Raw genomic sequence first — 20,215 nt, 5'->3', positions numbered from 1 at the left:
GTATGTCCAACATACCATTTCTCATCCCCTTGTAATCCTCAAACCAGATAGGAGGGTTGGATCAAAAAAAAATCTCCTTAATCTATGTGTTGTTGCAATGGATGGGGAAGGGGGGAATGCAAGTTTCATCCTGCTAGAACAGGCTGGAGACAGCAGTCAGGACACAGTGTCCACAGATTGAGAAGTTGCTTTCAAAAAAGTAATCGGTTGTGCAACTAATTATGAAGCCAGTCATCATTACTGCTAAACTTGATACCTTTAATGTTATCCATTATTAAAATAAACCTCCCAAATTGCTCATTATACTATTTGTATCTGTTACTATGCTTTTTTATTGAAAAATCTATACAAATAAAAATGTAATGTTTATTTGTGGGATTAACATAACTCAAAAACCACTGGACAACTTGACACCAAATTTGGACACAATACACCTATCAGGCCAATAAGTGACCATTACTTATAAAAACATTGAAAAGCATAGCAGAAGAGACTTAAAAAGCCAAAAAACAAAAATTACATTACAATGCATGTGAAAAAAACATATATATACACGCAAACACACATATACACAAATATATACACACACAAAACACATATACACAGACTGGGCCACAGCAACTCGTGGCAGGGGATGGGTAGTAAACCTATAAGAAAGGATAGAAAGTAGTTTAACATTTGGGAACCCCCACCCCTGCCCTCCAAAGCCTCCCAAAGAAGTTTTTGCCCTTATTCTAAATATCAAGAAAAGGGAGGGGAAATCGACATTGAAGAAGAAGTTTATTTTTCTACCCTGCCTCCATCTTCCCAAGGGGACTTAGGGCGGCTTACATGGGGCCAAGCCCAGGCAGCATACAGATTAAAAGCAAAAACAACAGCAAATTACAAATTAAAATAGCACAAACAGCATAACAGTAATAAACAAGTATCAAGCAGCAGCAAACCAATTTTGGAGGGGGGAAGAAGGTCAACATATAAATTGATTAAAGGGTAAATAGTTCAATAAGGTGGATAGGAACATAAATGGCACAGAAGATATCATGGAAACAGAGCAATTAAACAGGATCAGGATAATCTCAGTTTAACTTATATATATGAATAATGATGTAATATAGGAATTCAGGTTAAATGGTGAAAACAGGTCACGGTACGATCATTTGTCATGGGCTCATCAGTCAAAGGCACAATGAAACATCCATGTCTATAATTCCTTACGGAATGTGGCTACGGAGGGTGCCTGCCTAATCTCCCTAGGGAGGGAATTCCAGAAACAGGGGGCCACCACTGAGAATGCCCTCTCCCTCGTCCCCACCAACCGCGCCTGAGACGGGGGCAGGAGCAAGAGAAGGGCATCCCCGGAAGATCTTAAGGACCATGTGGGCTCGTAGGGGAGGAGGCAGCCATGCAGATAGGCAGGTTTTGAACCGTTTAGAGCTTTATAGGTGATAACCTGTACCTTGAATTGGGACCTGAAACTTATTAGCAGCCAGTAGAGTTGTTTAAACAGGGGGGCTGATCGCTCCCTGTAACTTGCTCCAGTTAACAATCTGGCCGCCAACCTTTGTACCAACGGTAGTTTCCGAACTGTCTTCAAGGGCAGCCCTATGTAGAGTGCATTACAGTAGTCTAGTCTTGAGGTAACTAAGGCATGGACCACCATGGTCAAGTCAGACTTCTCAAGGTATGGTCGCAGCTGGCGCACAAGTTTTAACTGTGCAAAAACTCTCCTGGCCACTGCCGATACCTGAGCATCAAGCGTCAGCGCTGAGTCCAGGAGGACCCCCAGACTGCGGACCTGTGTCTTCAAGGGGAGTGTAATCCTGTCGAACACAGGTTGCCACTCTATACCCTGTTCGGCCGAGCGACTGACCAGGAGGACCTCTGTCTTGTCAGGATTCAATTTCAACCTGTTGGCCCTCATCCATCCCATTACAGAAGCCAGGCAGTAGTCCAGGACCTGAAGGGCTTCCTTGGATTTTGGTGGAAAGGAGTAGTAAATATGCATAGAGATGATAACACACACTACGCATTCTACATGCTCTCACATGTAGAAAAGATATCTCTACTCATGTAGTCTTCCTTACTGTAGCATTTACATGTGATTAGTGATAAACTAATCACAGAAGTGTGATTTTCATCTTAAGAAGAGATAAGCACCTCAGGCTCTGAGGATTACCTGGGAAGGAATCCCAATGTAGCATTGCAGCACAACCAAATACCTGGGAGTCACCCTGGACCGTGCTGTGACCTACAAGAAGCACTGCTTGAACATCAAGCAAAAAGTGGGTGCTAGATATAATATCATACAAAAGCTGACTGCTACAACCTAGGGATCACAGCCAAATACAGTGAAGACATCTGCCCTTGTGCTTTGATACTCTGCTGCTGAGTATGCATGCCCAGTGTGGAACACAACTCACCACGGTAAAACAGTGGATGTGTCTTTTAATGAGACATGCCACATTATCACAGGATGTCTACACCCTACTCCACTGGACAAATTATACTGTTTAGCTGGTATTGCACCATCTGATATCCGCCGGGAAATAGCAGACAATAATGAAAGGATCAAGGCAGTGACATCTCCGGCCCATCCCCTGTTCAGATATTAGCCAGCATGCCAAATCCTTAAATCAAGAAATAGTTTTCTAAGATCTACAAAGATACTCGCAGAAACACCTCAGCAAGCAAGAGCCCAAAAGTGGCAAGTTAAGACCTGGAACCTCAAGTCATGGTTGATACCAAATGAGAGACTCCCCCTGGGCACACAGAAGACTGGGTGAATTGGAAGGTGCTGAACAGACTGCGCTCTGGCACCACATGATACAGAACCCACCTTAAGAAATAGGGCCACAAAGTGGAGTCCACACATGCAAGTTGGGAGAAGAGCAAATCACAGACCGCCTATTACAATGCAGTCTGAGCCCTACTACATGCACAATAGCAACACCAGAAGCACTCCAAGTGGTCATCTACTGGTGAAAGGACATTTTATAGAATGGCAAGTTACATAACAGTAATAAACAAGTATCAAAAAACTTTGTGTTTTTTTAAAAAAATGCATTACAACTGTACCCTTACTCCGCTTCTGATGCGATAGATAAATAAGTGGTTACTTTGCATCAGTGCACCATTACAATACTTGCTGTCCATCATCAGAGACTGGGAAAAGTAACTTTTGGAAGCTAGAGTTAAAAGCTGATTGGGGAACTCTGGAGCTGTAGGTCAAAAAGTGTTTAATGTCCAACATGAAATACGAACATGTCATTCTGGTGTAGCCTATGAACACAATGCCCTTCCTCAGATATGACATTCCCCTTTTCACCTGCACTTCTTTTGCAATGAAAAAAGGAGATAGTTATTAGCTTCTTCATAGCAGCCGACAAAGCAGAGAGAACAATGGCAGCTTCATTCTCATCAAAGAGATTATAAGAATAAACTTTACTTTAGTCCCATAATCTTTTGGGTGGCAATTACGCTTTTGATGTTCAAAATCTTAAAAACAGAAGTGCTCCTACTTTTTTAAAAGCCATAAATTTTCACCATGCAATAAGTTCTGTTCAATAATGCTCCAGGAAACACAACAGCACCATGTTATTGTGTGCCTTCAAGTCTTCCCCACTTATGGCAACTCTAAAGTGGCCTTATCACAGGGTTTTCTTGGACTTTTTTTTCCATGTCAGGAGCGACTTGAGAAGCTGCAAGTCACTTCTGGTGTGAGAGAATTGACCGTCTACAAGGACGTTGCCCAGGGGAAGCCTGGATGTTTGTTTGTTTGTTTTGTTTTGTTTATTTTTTAGACGTTTTTACCATCCCTGTGGGAGGCTTTTCTCATGTTCCAGTATAGAGCTGGAGCTGATAGAGGGAGCTAATCTGCGCTCTCCCCGGGTTGGATTCGAACCAGTAACCTTCAGGTCAACAACCCAACCTTTAAGTCATCAGTCCTGCCAGCTGATAGAGGGAGCTAATCTGTGCTCTCCCCGGGTTGGATTTGAACCGGCAACCTTCAGGTCAGCAACCCAACCTTTAAGTCATCAGTCCAGCCATCACAAGGGTTTGATCTATTGCACCACCGAGGGCTCCTTCTTGGGCTGAAAGTGTGTGACTTGCCCAAGGTCACAATTACTGATTGGGGAATCAAACTCTTGTCTCCAAAGTCATTGTTCCATGCTCAGATCATTATACCATGATGTATTCAATTGGAAAACATAACAATTTACATTTAAAACAATAGCTAAAATATCAAATATAAAACATCCAATTAAAATCACACAAATTCAAGTCATAATCCAGGTCAGGCTATTGTCAGTCCAATGAATCATTCTCATTACTATCGCTGTGTCTGCTGCTCGAATGCTTGGTCACACAACCAAGTTTTAATGTTTTTCCTAAAGGATAGGAGGGAGGGGGTATCTGATTTCTTTAGGGAGGCTGTTCCACAGCTGGGAGGCCACCACTGAGAAGGCCCTGTCCAGAGTTCCCACCAACCGCACTTGCCAGGGTGGTGGGATCAAGAGCAGGGCCTCTCTCGATCTTAGTCTTTGAGGAAGTATGCAGAGGGAGACATGTTCGGACAAGTAAGCTGGGCTGGAACCGTTTAGGGCTTTATAGGCCAAGGCCAGCACTTTGAATTGTTCTCGGTAGCAAATTCGCAGCCAGTGGAGCTGACGTAACGGGGGGGGGGGGTGGTATGCTTCCTGTATGCAGCTCTGGTGAGCAATCTGGCTGCCACTCATTGGACTGGTTGAAGCTTCCGAACAGTCCTCAAAGGCAGCCCCATGTAGAGTGTACTGCAGTAATCTAAACAGGATGTAACAAGAACGTTGACCACCATGGTCAAGTCTTGCTTTCTTGCACTGAGCTCAAAGTGATATACTCAGCTCCCCTTCCTTCTACCTAATCCTCACAACAATCCTATACATTAGGTCAGGTTAAGATCAAATAACTGATCCAAGATCATCTAGTATGTTGCATGGCAAGTGAATACCCTCCAGTGAAAACCAGGATATTTATGGTCCATAAACGACAAAGGGCCCTTCCACACAGAATATCAAGGCAGAAAATCCCAGAATATCTTCTTTGAACTGGGCTATCTGAGTCCATACTGCCATATATTCCAGTTTGAAGCAGATATTGTGGGATTTTCTGCCTTGAGATCCTGGGTTATAAGGCTGTGTAGAAGGGCCCAAAGTGTGATCATGGTGGTAAATGTTATTAATGAGAAAGGAGCATAAATTAGGAGAGATTGCAGCAGGTGTTTTTGCCTGACTCTGTTGAAGTAAGCTGGAGTCAAAGGGGGAAAGGGGAGGAAAAGAGAGAAACTGTGATACTTTAGAAGCAACTGAAAAAAATGTGTTGGCAGAGGATTTATCAAGATAGCCCTTGCCAAATCAGAACAACCAGAGAGTATGAGAATACAAACTAAAACTTAGTCCAATACTTTCCATGCCTCATATTGGCTTTTCTGGAAATTACTTCAGAAAATGATTTTCTGAAAGTCACATGAAGTAAATATTGCAATTAAAATCTGGAAGGAAAAATGCTCCACTGTGGAAAGGACAAGAAAACTATGGACATTTCACCAAGGAAAGCTCAGTGACTGGTAGCTACATGGAAACAGTCACACAGGTATGTAGAATTTTCCAGTGCCTGGAAATATCTATGGTTTTTTTCCATGAACTAGCTTCAGAAATATTTTAAAGCACTGAAAATACACAGTAATGTATTAGGAAGAGTTTCGACAACACATTCCTAACAACATTTCTGAAAATGTATTACTTGCAACAGCCCATCAAAATAAACAACCGCAGTCTATAAACGTCTTATTCTCCAGCACGGTAGACACAAAGCAATGATTTCCAAAGAGACTTTCCAAAAGATCATTTGAGAATAAGCTGTTGTCATTGTTGTCTTCGGAATTGGGGAGTTTCTTCTTCATTTCCTTCATTTAATTCTTCCTCTAGGAGGAGCATTTGGGGTATATCTACACTATAGAATAAGTGCAGTTTGACTCTACTCAATACTCAATATTATGGGTTCCTAGGAGCTTTTTATTTTTATTTTTATTTGTCGTGTCAGGAGTGACTTGAGAAACTGTAAGTCGCTTCTGGTTTAAGGGAATTGGCCATCTGCAAGGACGTTGCCCAGGGGACACCCAGATATTTTATCATCCTTGTGGGAGGCTTCTGTCATGTCCCCACATGAGGAGCTGGAACTGAAAGAAGCAGCTCATCCACGCTCTCCCCAGATTCAAACATGTGACCTGTCGGTCTTCAGTCCTGCTGGTGCAAGAGTTTAACCCACTGCGCCACCGGGGGCTCCTTCCCAGGAGCTAAAGTTTAGTGAGACACCAACACTATTTGGCATCAAAGGCTACAGACCTTGTAAAATTATAATTCCCAGGATCCCATAGCATTAAGCAGGAGCTGTGGTGGTGCAATGAGTCCAGTGGTTCTCAACCTGGGGTTCCCAGATGTTTTTGGCCTACAATTCCCAGAAATCCTAACAGCTGGTAAACTGGCTGGGATTTCTGGGAGTTGTAGGCCAAAAACATCTGGGGACCCAAGGTTGAGAAGCACTGGGTTAAACCCTTTTGCTGGCTGAACTGCTGACCTGAAGACCCGTAGGTCTGCATTTTGAATCCACAAGATAGGGTGAGTTCCCATCTGTCAGCCCCAGCTTCCCATGGAGGGACATGAGAGAAGCCTCCCACAGAATGATAACACATCTGGGCGTACCCTGGGCAACAACCTTGCAGATGGTAAATTCTCTCACACCAGAAGCAACTTGCAGTACATTCTCCATTCTCTTCTGATATGATAAAATAGCATTAAGCCTTGACAATTAGAGTGGTGTCAAAATGCAATGATTCTACAGGGCAGATGCATCCTTTGACTGATTTTTTTTGGTTTGTGTTACTAAAATATCACAGCCACTGATGATATTGTATCACTTCTCTTAAAATAAATAGCCGGAACACTGTCCCTGTATTACCAAACAATTTACTGGTTTTCAAGGTCATGCAACTCACTTCAGTTGCTACAAGTTGAGTACAAAATGCAAACATAGTTTGAAACTGTGTATACACTAATTCCCCAGATGTTTCTGCCAATTGGAGCAACCATTGCTGAAGATAAGTGTATTTTACAGATGACATTCCTGTGCTTTTAATAACAGCCAATCAGATAGAAATTAAGGAACTAAGCCTTTTCTGGCTTGGAGAGAAAGCAAAGGGGAAATGATTCAGTTTCCTAGTTTAAAAACATGCAAAAAAAGGCAGCTGTGGTTAAGTGTTTGGAGAACTCAAAAGCTTGCTTGCTTTTTAAAAACCCCTTTATTAATTTGGAGCAGTACATTACAGCAACCATTCCTTTAAAAAGTGCTGTTTTCTGTTATTTTTGTTTATTCTAATACAGGTTCTGGCTTCACTAAATTCTATCATTCAAGTTGTTCTCCAGGAGCCATTCCACACAGCCATAGGTAAAGGGTAAAGGGTTATCCCCTGACTTTAAGTCCAGTCATGTCCGACTCTGGGGGTTGGTGCTCATCATCCGGGGAGGCCCTGCTCTCGATCCCGCCAGCCTCACAGGCACGGCTGGCGGGGACGAGAGACAGGGCCTTCTCAGTGGTGGCCCCTCGGCTGTGGAACGCCCTTCCCGCAGACATTAGATCGGCCCCCTCCCTGCTGGCGTTCAGAAGAAGAGTGAAGACCTGGCTCTTTGAACGGGCGTTTAATTAAGCAGTGCAATTAACTGTCTGATCTTGGAACTTGGAATAATGGACGAGGAAATCGGATTATGACTTTACTGATGAGACGTGATGGGTTAGCTATATGGATGTATTGACGTTATATTGATGTATTGTTATATTGATGTAGTTGCCTTAGTTACTGTTTTTAAATGCTAATGTTGTGCACTTTGTATATTGACCTGTTGTAAACCGCACTGAGTCGCCTACGGGCTGAGAAAGTGCGGTATACAAATAAAGTAAATAAATAAATAAATCTCCATTTCTAAGCCGAAGAGGCAGCGTTGTCCATAGACTCCTCCAAGGTCATGTGGCCAGCATGACTGCATGGAGCACCATTACCTTCCTGCCTATTGATCTGCTCACATTTGCATGTTTCGAACTGCTAGGTTGGCAGAAGCTGGAGTTAACAGCGGGTGCTCACATAGCTTCCCGGATTCGAACCTGCGACCTTTCAGTTAGCAAGTTCAGCAGCTCAACTGTTATGCCCACTGCACCACCGGGGACTCCGCACACAGCCATATAAACCATAATATCAAGGCAGATAATCCAAAATATCTGCTTTGAACTAAATTATCTGAGTCCACACTACCATATAATCCAGTTCAGTGTGGATTTTATACAGCTGTGTGGAAGGGGCAGAGAGTATCTGAGGACTGGGACATCCGTAGGGATACCAAGGTGCTTGTTTATAAAGCTATTGTCCTCCCAACCCTGCTATATGCCTGCGAGACGTGGACTGTCTACAGACGTTACATGCAACTCCTGGAACGATTCCATCAGCGCTGCCTCTGGAAAATCCTGCAAATCTCTTGGGAAGACAAGCGGACAAATGTCAGCATGTTGGGAAGAAGCAAAGACCACCAGCACTGAAGAGATGGTTCTCTGCCATCAACTCCGCTGGACCGGCCACGATGTCCGGATGCCCGACCACCGTCTCCCAAAGCAGTTGCTCTACTCCCAACTCAAGAATGGAAAACGGAATGTTGGTGGGCAGGAAAAGAGATTTAAAGATGGGCTCAAAGCCAACCTCAAAAACTCTGGCATAGACACTGAGAACTGGGAAGTCCTGGCCCTTGAGCGCTCCAGCTGGAGGTCAGCTGTGACCAGCAGTGCTGTAGCATTTGAAGAGGCATGAATGGAGGGTGAAAGAGAGAAACAAGCCAAGAGGAAGGCGCAACATGCCAACTCCGACCGGGATTGCCTTCCATCTGGAAATCAATGCCCTCACTGCAGGAGAACATGCAGATCAAGAACAGGGGTCCACAGTCACCTACGGACCCACCACCAGTACACCAGTCTTGGAAGACAATCCTACTCGGACAACAAGGGATCACCTAAATAAGTAAGTAGTAAGTAGAAGGGACCAGGACACACCAAAGCTGAAAAAGAGGTTACACTTATTATTATCTGTAATTGGTACTTTTACATGTGAGATGTGTAGAACTATGTGGGCTTCAAAATGATGTATAACTACAACTACCAGGAGCTCTATCCTGCACAGCAGCAGTGAAGGAATGTTGGGAGTTTTAGAAAAAGGCAAAGGAAAACCCCCTCTGAACAAATCTTGCCAAGAAACTCCTGGGTTACAATCATAATATGTCTGGAAACGAAGACACATAACAGCATCCTGGAGATATAAACAATCTTTTCCATCTGCCTGCTGTAAGGCATTCCAAGCCACAGGGTTAAGGTTATTATCAAAAGGTGGTAAAGGGAAGAATCTCAAGAGAAGAAAATCCGGTTGGAAGGCATGTTTTTGCCTAGAGGTGCCTCTGGAGAGATGGACATGATACAACAACAACTGAGCTGTCTTGAAGGTCATTCTAGGACTGTGTTTCTCAACACAGTCCCTGGGGGGTCACGAGGGGGTGTCAGAGGTGTCACCAAAGACCATTAGAAAACACAGTATTTTCTGATGGACATGAGAGTTCTGTGTGGAAAGTTTGGCCCAATTCTATTGCTGGTGGGATTCAGAATGCTCTTTGATTTTAGGTGAACTATAAATCTCAGCAACTACAACTCCCAAATGTTAAGGTCTATTCCCCCCCCCCCCCAAAAAAAAAACTCCACCAGTGTTCACATTTGGACATATTTAGTATTTATGCCAAGTTTGGTCCAGATCCATCATTATTTGGTTCCACAGTGTTCTCTGGATGTAGGTGAACTACAACTCCAAAACTCAAGGTCAATGCTCACCAAACCCAGTATTTTCTGTTGGTCATGGGAGTTCCATGTTCCAAGTTTGGTTCAATTCCATCATTGGTGGAGTTCAGAATGCTCTTTGATTATAGGTGAACTATAAATCCCAGCAACTACAACTCCCAAATGACAAAATCAACACACACCCCCAAACTCACCAGTATTGCGGCATTAAGAAGGTTGAGAAACACTGTTCTATGATATCCTCCACCCAGTCTGGTTTATCAGAATAAAAGTATAACAGAGTAGTTTTCTTCATACGTAGAATGCTATGGCATAACTTTCCAAGAAAATACATATATTGGAACATCGGGGCTTCCTTTCCTCTCAGATCAGAATTACATAATCAGTAGATCAATTGATTGATCAATCTGTTTATCGATCTGGACCAAACTTGGCACACATAACCTTCATTATTGAATTTAAAATACTTGAAGGGTTAGAACTTTAAAAACCACCCCTCCCAGACTCAGAGCAGAGGGAAAGACGGGGAACAAAGGGCCTTGTCTACACTGCCATATAATCCAGATCATTAAAGCAGATAATTTTGAAGTGGCTTATGTGATTATACATTGCCATATAATCCAGTTCAAAGCATATAACCTGGATTTTATATGGCAGTGTAGAAGGGATGGTCTGTAGCTAGGTGAAGTGGCCATCTGTCATGTGATTGAGAAATAAAAAAATGGTTGTTACTAAGTGATGTAGGGAAAAAAGAGAGACAGCTAAATATGAAAAGAAGGGGGGGGGAGAAAAAGGGAAGGAACGAGAAAAGAAAGAGGAAATGTATGAGGGGAGGGGAGGGAAAAGGAAAAAAGGGAAAAGGAGAAAGGGGAAGGAAGGAAGGAGGGAGGGAAGAAAGAGATGGGAAGAGAAAGGAAAGAAAAAACAGGAGAACAATGAGAGGGAAAAGAAGGGAAGAAGAAAGGAAGGATTAAAAGAGAGAGAAGGCATATGGGGGAATGGAGGAAGAAAACAAAGAGCAACTTAGGTTGGATCTACACTGCCATATATCCCAGGATCTGATCCCAGATTATCTGCTTTGAACTTGGTCTATACTGCCAGATAATCTGGGATAAGAAAAAAAAATCTAGAATCATAATCTGGCATAAAGGACAATGTAGATCCAGCCAAAGAGAATCCCTTCAACTCTTGAGAAAAGACGGGTATATATGCTGATGAGTGTATATGATACTACTCAAATTCTTTTTTTAAATTGCCGATGTGGGATTACAAATTCTTGTGGACAACCATTCCATTCTTAAACTTGAATCCCGGTTAACTGACTGAGCCACATTCCTCTGTGGCTTGTCGACAATCTGGTGCAAGGTCAACTATGAGAGACAGTTTATGGGGCTAGCACTCCATACAAAACAAGGATCAGGTTTTAGCAGGTATGTTCTTGCTCCATCTGGTGTCACAGCAAAACAACATCCACATATTTGTCTGCATTACTTTACTATAAAGCGATAAAGACAGGGATGGAACACCAGTCCAGATGGTTTGGATGTTTCAGATCCCCGAAGCCCCAATCTGGGAGGGAGGGGTGTCAGTCCAAAGCATCAGACAGTCAGAAGTTCACCACCCTACTTTAAGGGACCACAAGATAGTATAGTTGATCTGGGCACCACAATTCAAGAGAGATATTTTTTTAAAAAATATTTTTATTAAACTTTTTAGACATCAACACAAGGAAAGAGGGAGAACAATAACAAAGAAGATAGAAAAGTAGGAAACCCCTATACCCCCCCCCCCAGAGAAAAAAAGAAAAAGGAAAAGGAAAAAAAAAGAGAAAAAGGGGCCAAAACACAAAAAAGGGCCCAAAAAACATAACTATTCTAAAATGACTTCCACTCCAGCCTCGGGATCTTCTCTCATTTCTTCTAAAACTCATTTATATTTTCTTAACCTCTAGTATCTCTCTATATTTTCTTCTCATAGTCATAGAAAAAAGTCCAGTCTGTCTTCTTTAATGATTTTCCAGTATTTTTCCTCAACAAAAAAGTTAGTTCGTCCATGTCTCTTATTTCTACAACCTTTTCCCTCCATTCGTCAATGCTCGGAATCTGTTCATCTTTCCAATGTTTGGCAAAAATAATCCTTGCTGCTGTTGTAAAATATGTAAATAACTTGTCTTCGTTCTCATCCAATTTTAAGTCTGAGTCCGTAAAACCTAATAGATAATACTCCGGCTTCTTTTTGAACTTTCTCTTGAATATCTTTTGTAATTCTTCATGTATCAATGACCAAAACTTAGATGTTTCTTTGCATGTCCACCACATGTGGTAAAATGTGCCTGATTGTTCGCCACACTTCCAACATTTGTCTGAAACATTTTTGTACATATGGCTTAATTTGTTTGGGGTCAGATACCATCTAAAAAACATTTTATACCAATTTTCCTTCAAATCCATAGCATAAGTGTATCTCAACTTTTTGTTCCATATTTGTTCCCATTCTCTAAATTGAATGGGTCTTCTCAGATTTTCTGCCCATTTAACCATATATGTTTTCACCTGTTCAGTTTCCATAAGCCATTGTACCAATTTATTATAGAGTATTGTTACTACTTTCTTTCCAGTTTTTAGTATTTTGTCCCATGTGTTTTCCTCCCAGTCAAAACCAATTTTTTTATCTTCTTTAAAATATTCTTTAATTTGTATGTAATGTAGCCAGGTTATATTACCAAAAGAGCTCTTAAGTTGTTCAAAAGTTTTAATCTCCTCTTTCCCTTTAAGCAGGATGTTCTTGTATCTCGGCCATGTCCTCCACCCTAACAATCTCCTTTGATGGGCCTCCATTGCCGAGACCCATAATGGTGTAGTTTTATAAAAGAGGGCTTTATATCTCAACCATGTCCTTAGTAGGGAGGCTTGCACAAAATGATTTCCATTTTTTTTCCCTTGGTTTCTCTGTTGTACCAAACATATGCATGCCAGCCTACTCTCAGATCATGGCCTTCTAAATTTAAACATTTTTCCTTATCTAAAGTCATCCAATCTCTTATCCATGACAGGGCACATGCCTCGTGATATGTTTTAAAATCAGGAAGTCCCAGACCTCCTCTTGTTTTTTTGTCAATTAAATTTGTATAATTTATTCTTGGTCTTTTTCCTTTCCAAATGAATTTTAATATATCTTTCCTCCATTTTTTAAACAAAATCTGGTTTCTTATCACCGGTATGTTTTGAAACAAAAATATAAGTTTTGGTAACACATTCATTTTTATTAAAGATATTCGACCCAGAAGTGATAGGTTTAAATAACTCCATTTTTGTAAATCTTTCTGAATTTTCTTCCAAACCGTTTCGTAATTATTCTTCAGAAGTTGACCATTTCTCGCTGTAATCCAGACTCCTAGATATTTAATTTTTTTCACACTCTCTATCCCCAGTTGTTCTTGAATCTTTCTTTGTTTCTCCTTTTCTACATTTTTGAATAAAAGCTTCGTTTTTTTCATATTCATTTTAAAACCAGCCACTCTCCCAAACTCCTCTATTTTTGTTAGCCAGTTATGTAGATTTTTACCAGGATCCTCAATTGTTCCTAACAAATCATCCGCAAAAGCCCGTATTTTATATTCAAATTTGCCAATTTTCGCTCCTTTAATATTCTCGTCTTCTCTTATTTTCTTCATTAGGATCTCAACTGCCATTATAAAAATCAATGGAGACAATGGGCATCCTTGTCTGGTACCCTTTGAAATCTCAAATTCTTGCGTCATTTGTCCATTTATTTTCACTTTAGCTTTTTGGTAGTTATAGATTGCATTAATTGCATTATTGAATTTTTCTCCCATGTCCAATTCTTGTATTAATATCTTGAAGAAATCCCAATTTAAATTATCAAACGCTTTCTCAGCGTCTATTGACAAAATTGCAAATTCTTTTTGATGATTCGTTTCATAATATTCTAGGAGATCTAGGACATTACGGATGTTTTCTTTCATATATCTATTTGGTAAGAATCCTGTTTGTTCTTCTCCAATCCAGTCACTTAGGAATGTTTTTAGTCTTGTGGCCATAATATTCGCAAACAATTCAAGAGAGATATTGATAAGCTGGAATGTGTCCAGAGGAGGGCGACTAAAATGATCAAGAGTCTGGAGAAGCCCTATGAGGAGCAGCTTAAGGAGCTGGGCATGTTTAGCCTGAAGAAGAGAAGGCTGAGAGGAGACATGATAGCTATGTATAAATATGTGAGAGGAAGCCACAGGGAGGAGGGAGCAAGCTTGTTTTCTGCTTCCTTGGAGACTAGGACGCGGAACAATGGCTTCAAACTACAAGAAAGGAGATTCCATCTGAACATGAGGAAGACATTCCTGACTGTGAGAGCCGTTCAGCAGTGGAACTCTCTGCCCCAGAGTGTGGTAGAGGCTCCTTCTTTGGAAGTTTTTAAACAGAGGCTGGATGGCCATCTGTCAGGGGTGCTTTGAATGCAATATCCCTGCTTCTTGGCAGGGGATGGACTGGATGGCCCATGAGGTCTCTTCCAACTCTTTGATTCTATGATTCTGTGATTCTATGAATTTGTCTAAGAGTGCATCTACACTATAGAAGTAATACAGTTTGACACCACTTTAACTACTATGGCTCAGTGCTATGGGATCATGGGGGAGGGGGTGTTGTTATACAAGCCCTTTAGCCTCTGCCAATGGGTTCTGGTACCTCACCAAACTGCAACTCCCAGAATTCCTTAGTACTGAGCCATGGCAGTTCAAGTGGTATCAAACTGCATTAATTCTACAGTATAGTAGATGCACCACAAGTTGGTGCTCTACATTATGTGATGCAAACCTGGATTTTTGTTTATTTTTATTTATTTATTTTTGCTTGGCTGCATAGACTCTGCATAGTCCTATAAACTGAATAAATACAAATCCTCAGTTTTCTCTCAGCTCAGGAAGGTGCCTTCTGTCTGGACAATGTCTCAAAAATTGTTGACACAAGGCTAAAGACGTTATTGGTTTTGAAAGAACTGTTGGCACGAACCACCAAGATACTGGCTGGATTAGAAGATCAAAAGAATAGGATTAGAACCCAAGTTGAATTGGAAAAAAAACCCCTGTTATTTATTTATTTATATTTATCCCGCTTTTCTCCCATGGGTGGGATACAAAGTGGAGTACAATGGTTAAACAAACAAAATACATCACATAAAAATAAATAAAAATACAACAAAAGCATCATATAGGTAAAAACTATGCACAGCATCTGACAAGCACAAAGGAAAGGCAGTTTAGCATTGGGGTTCTTGTGGAGTTTTGATTATTAGCACATGTATTAATAAATATTAGCTAGGCATCAAGGTTAAGAGAACTAAATTGAATACAATCAGCCTGTATTTTATTTGGATACTTTCTTATAATTTGAGACAGAATGCTTTTTCTGTTATATGAATAGACCACTATGTTTCACTTGTTGAATACCTGCCTGCTATAACATACCATTATTCTATTAGAAGAAAATATTACTTTATTATTTAGGAAAATAATCTCAAATGCTTATAAGTCATTAGGTAAAGGTAAAGGTTTTTCCCTGACATTAAGTCCAGTCGTGTCCAATTCTGGGGATTGGTGCTCATCTCCATTTCTAAGCCAAAGAGCTGGCGTTGTCCGTAGACACCTCCAAGGTCTTGTGGCCAGCATGACTGCATGCAGCGCCATTACCTTCCCGACGGAGTGGTACCTATTGATCTACTCACATTTGCATGTTTTCAGACTGCTAGGTTGGCAGCAAAGTAATAATAATACTTTATTTGTACCCCGATACCATCTCCCAAGGGACTCGGTGCGGCTTACATGAGGCCGAGCCCAAACACAACAATAACAATAACAATAACAGCAATAATACAAAAACAATACAAAACTCATAGCAAAATAAGCAAAAACAATAACAATAACACAACGCATTTAAAAAACCAATGGCTGGGCCAAATGCAATAATTAAACATTTAAAAAATAATGCTGGGCATGAACAGGTAGCATGTAATTGGAATAATGGTTTTGAAGAGGGAAGAAATATGCAGACAATCCAAAATCATTATTAAAGTGTGTTTGAGGACATATTGCTGGGAGTTTCCTTATTCTGGGAAGGCACACTGAAACATCCACATTTTCAGGCTCCTCCTAAAGACTGCCAGAGTTGGGGCTTGTCTAATATCCCTGGGGAGTGAGTTCCAGAGTCGAGGGGCCACCACCAAGAAGGCCCTCTCCCTCGTCCCCACCAATCGCGCTTGAATTGGGTCCGGTAAATGAACGGCAGCCAATGGAGCTCCTTAAACAGGAGGGTTGACCAGTCAATCTGATTTTTCATTCATATATGTTTTTATAAGATTTCTTTCAGTGAAATACAACAAATGATTGACCTCCTAAAATGCATCAACATTGTAGCACAAATGCGGTTTGGCACCACTTTAACTGCCCTTGCTCAGTGCTATGGAATCCTGGGAGTTGTAGTTTCATGAGAAGCTCATTGGCAGAGAAAGCTCAAGACCTTATAAAACTATGACTCCTTCGTAGAGAAGGTAAACTACAACTTCAAGGATTCCATAGCATTGAGCAGGAGAAATTAAAATGGTATCAAACCGCATCAATTCTAGTATAGATTGCACCTTATGCAAGTAGCGTCATGCTATGCTATGCAGGGATGGCAATGGGTAAATCTATGCTGCAGAATTAATCATAATAATATAATAACACTCCAGCAAAGGATCACCGCCTTGTCGGGGCGCTGGAGCTTGAGCACCTCAATGATGTCATGAGCGAAACCGTGAAGGGCCACCCAAGACGGGACGGTTGTGACAGAGAGGTCAGACCAAGTGTGATCCCTGGGGAAGGCAATGGCAAACCACTCCAGTATCCTTGCCAAGAAAACTAAATGGACCAGTACAACCAGAGATATGTCGGTATGCCATTGGAAGATGGGACTCCCAGGTCGGAAGATGGCCAAAATGCTACTGGGGAGGAGCAGAGGATAAGTTCAACTAGCCCCAGATGTGATGACGCAGCTAGCTCAAAGCCGAAAGGAAGGCTAGCGGCCGACGGTACTGGAGGTGAACGACGAATCCGATGCTCTAAAGATCAACACACCATAGGAACCTGGAATGTAAGATCTATGAGCCAGGGCAAATTGGATGTTGTTATTGGTGAGATGTCAAGACTAAAGATAGACATTCTGGGGGTCAGCGAACTGAAATGGACTGGAATGGGCCACTTCACATCAGATGACCACCAGATCTACTACTGTGGACAAGAGGAACATCGAAGAAATGGAGTAGCCTTCATAATTAATAAGAAATTCGCTAAAGCGGTGCTTGGATACAACCCAAAAAATGACAGAATGATCTCAATTCGAGTGCAAGGAAAGCCTTTCAACATCACAGTGATCCAAATATACGCCCCAACCACAGCTGCTGAAGAAGCAGAAGTAGATCAGTTCTATGAGGATCTGCAGGAACTACTGGATAATACACCAAAAAGAGACATTATTTTCATCACAGGAGACTGGAATGCCAAGGTGGGAAGTCAAATGACAACTGGGATCACAGGCAAGCATGGGCTGGGAGAACAAAATGAAGCGGGACGCAGGCTGATAGAATTTTGCCAGGAAAACTCACTGTGTATAACGAATACTCTCTTCCAACAACCTAAAAGACGGCTTTATACATGGACTTCACCAGATGGCCAACACCGAAATCAGATTGACTACATCCTTTGCAGCCAAAGGTGGCGGACATCCATCCAGTCGGTGAAAACAAGACCTGGGGCTGACTGTAGCTCAGATCACGAACTTCTTATTGCTCAATTTAGAATAAAACTAAAGAGATCAGGGAAAATACACAGACCAGTTAGATATGATCTCACTAACATTCCTAGCGAATATACAGTGGAAGTGAAGAACAGATTTGAAGGACTAGATTTAGTAAACAGAGTCCCAGAAGAACTATGGACAGAAGTACGCGACATTGTTCAGGAGGCGGCAACAAAGTACGTCCCAAAGAAAAAGAAAACCAAGAAGGCAAAATGGTTGTCTGCTGAGACACTGGAAGTAGCCCAAGAAAGGAGGAAAGCAAAAGGAAACAGGGATAAGGGGAGATATGCCCAGTTAAATGCGCAATTCCAGAGGTTAGCCAGAAGAGATAAGGAACTATTTTTAAATAAGCAATGCATGGAAGTGGAAGAAGACAACAGAATAGGAAGGACAAGAGACCTCTTCCAGAAAATTAGAAACATTGGAGGTAAATTTCAGGCAAAAATTGGTATGATAAGAAACAAAGATGGCAGGGACCTAACAGAAGCTGAAGAGATCAAGAGAAGGTGGCGAGACTATACAGAAGATCTGTATAGGAAGGATAACAATATCGAGGATAGCTTTGACGGTGTGGTGAATGAATTAGAACCAGACATCCTGAGGAGTGAGGTTGAATGGGCCTTAAGAAGCATTGCTAACAACAAGGCAGCAGGAGATGATGGGATCCCAGCTGAACTGTTTAAAATCTTAAAAGATGATGCTGTCAAGGTGATGCATGCCATTTGCCAGCAAATATGGAAAACACAAGAATGGCCATCAGACTGGAAAAAATCAACTTATATCCCCATACCAAAAAAGGGAAATGCGAAAGACTGCTCAAACTTCCGTACAGTGGCCCTTATTTCTCATGCCAGTAAGGTAATGCTCAAGATCCTGCAAGGAAGACTCCAGCAATACATGGAGCGAGAGTTGCCTGATGTTCAAGCTGGGTTTAGAAAAGGCAGAGGAACGAGAGACCAGATTGCCAATATCCGCTGGATAATGGAGAAAGGCAGGGAGTTTCAGAAAAACATCTACTTCTGCTTCATTGACTATTCTAAAGCCTTTGACTGTGTGGATCATAATAAATTGTGGCAAGTTCTTGGTGGGATGGGCATACCAAGCCACCTTGTCTCTCTCCTGAGGAATCTGTACAAGGACCAAGTAGCAACAGTCAGAACTGACCACGGAACAACAGACTGGTTCAAGATTGGGAAAGGCGTACGGCAAGGCTGCATACTCTCACCCAACCTTTTTAACTTGTATGCAGAACACATCATGCGATGTGCGGGGCTGGATGAATGCAAGGCTGGGGTGAAAATTGCTGGAAGAAACATTAACAACCTCAGATATGCAGATGACACCACTCTGATGGCCGAAAGCGAGGAGGAGCTGAGGAGCCTTCTAATCAAGGTGAAAGAAGAAAGTGTAAAAGCTGGGTTGCAGCTAAACGTCAAAAAAACCAAGATTATGGCAACAAGAATGATTGACAACTGGAAAATAGAGGGAGAAACCGTGGAGGCCGTGACAGAATTTGTATTTCTAGGTGCAAAGATTACTGCAGATGCAGACTGTAGCCAGGAAATCAGAAGACGCTTACTTCTTGGGAGGAGAGCAATGTCCAGTCTCGATAAAATAGTGAAGAGTAGAGACATCAGACTGGCAACAAAGATCCGTCTAGTCAAAGCCATGGTATTCCCTGTAGTAACCTACGGATGTGAGAGCTGGACCTTAGGGAAGGCTGAGCGAAGGAAGATCGATGCTTTTGAGCTGTGGTGTTGGAGGAAAGTGCTGAGAGTGCCTTGGACTGCGAGAAGATCCAACCAGTCCATCCTCCAGGAAATAAAGCCCGACTGCTCACTGGAGGGAAAGATACTAGAGACAAAGTTGAAGTACTTTGGCCGCATCATGAGGAGACAGGAAAGCCTAGAGAAGACAATTATGCTGGGGAAAGTGGAAGGCAAAAGGAAGAGGGGCCGACCAAGGGCAAGATGGATGGATGGCATCCTTGAAGTGACTGGACTGACCTTGAGGGAGCTGGGGGTGGTAACAGCCGACAGGGAGCTCTGGCGTAGGCTGGTCCATGAGGTCACGAAGAGTCGGAGTCGACTGAACGAATGAACAACAACAACATAATAACACTTTATTTATACCCCGCTACCATCTCCCCAAGGGACGCGGTGCGGCTTACATGAGGCCGAGCCCAAAATACAACAATACAAGCAATAACAATAACAGTACAAGCAATTTAAAATAACAAAACAATAAAACAATAACACATGCATCATCAATAGGACAACACACTTTAAAATCTATGGGTAGGCCAAATGTAATTAAAATGAAAAGATTAAAAAATAATGCTGGACATGGACAAAAAAGTGATAGGGCAGTTTATGGGAATATATGAGCAGACCTAAATATATAAAGTGCTTTGGAGGACAAAGTGCTATGGGATCATTATTCTGGGAAGGCACACT

This window comes from Anolis sagrei, chromosome 6, assembly GCF_037176765.1.
Source record: "Anolis sagrei isolate rAnoSag1 chromosome 6, rAnoSag1.mat, whole genome shotgun sequence".
Classification (NCBI taxonomy): domain Eukaryota; kingdom Metazoa; phylum Chordata; class Lepidosauria; order Squamata; family Dactyloidae; genus Anolis; species Anolis sagrei.
This window is presented reverse-complemented; position numbering follows the sequence as displayed.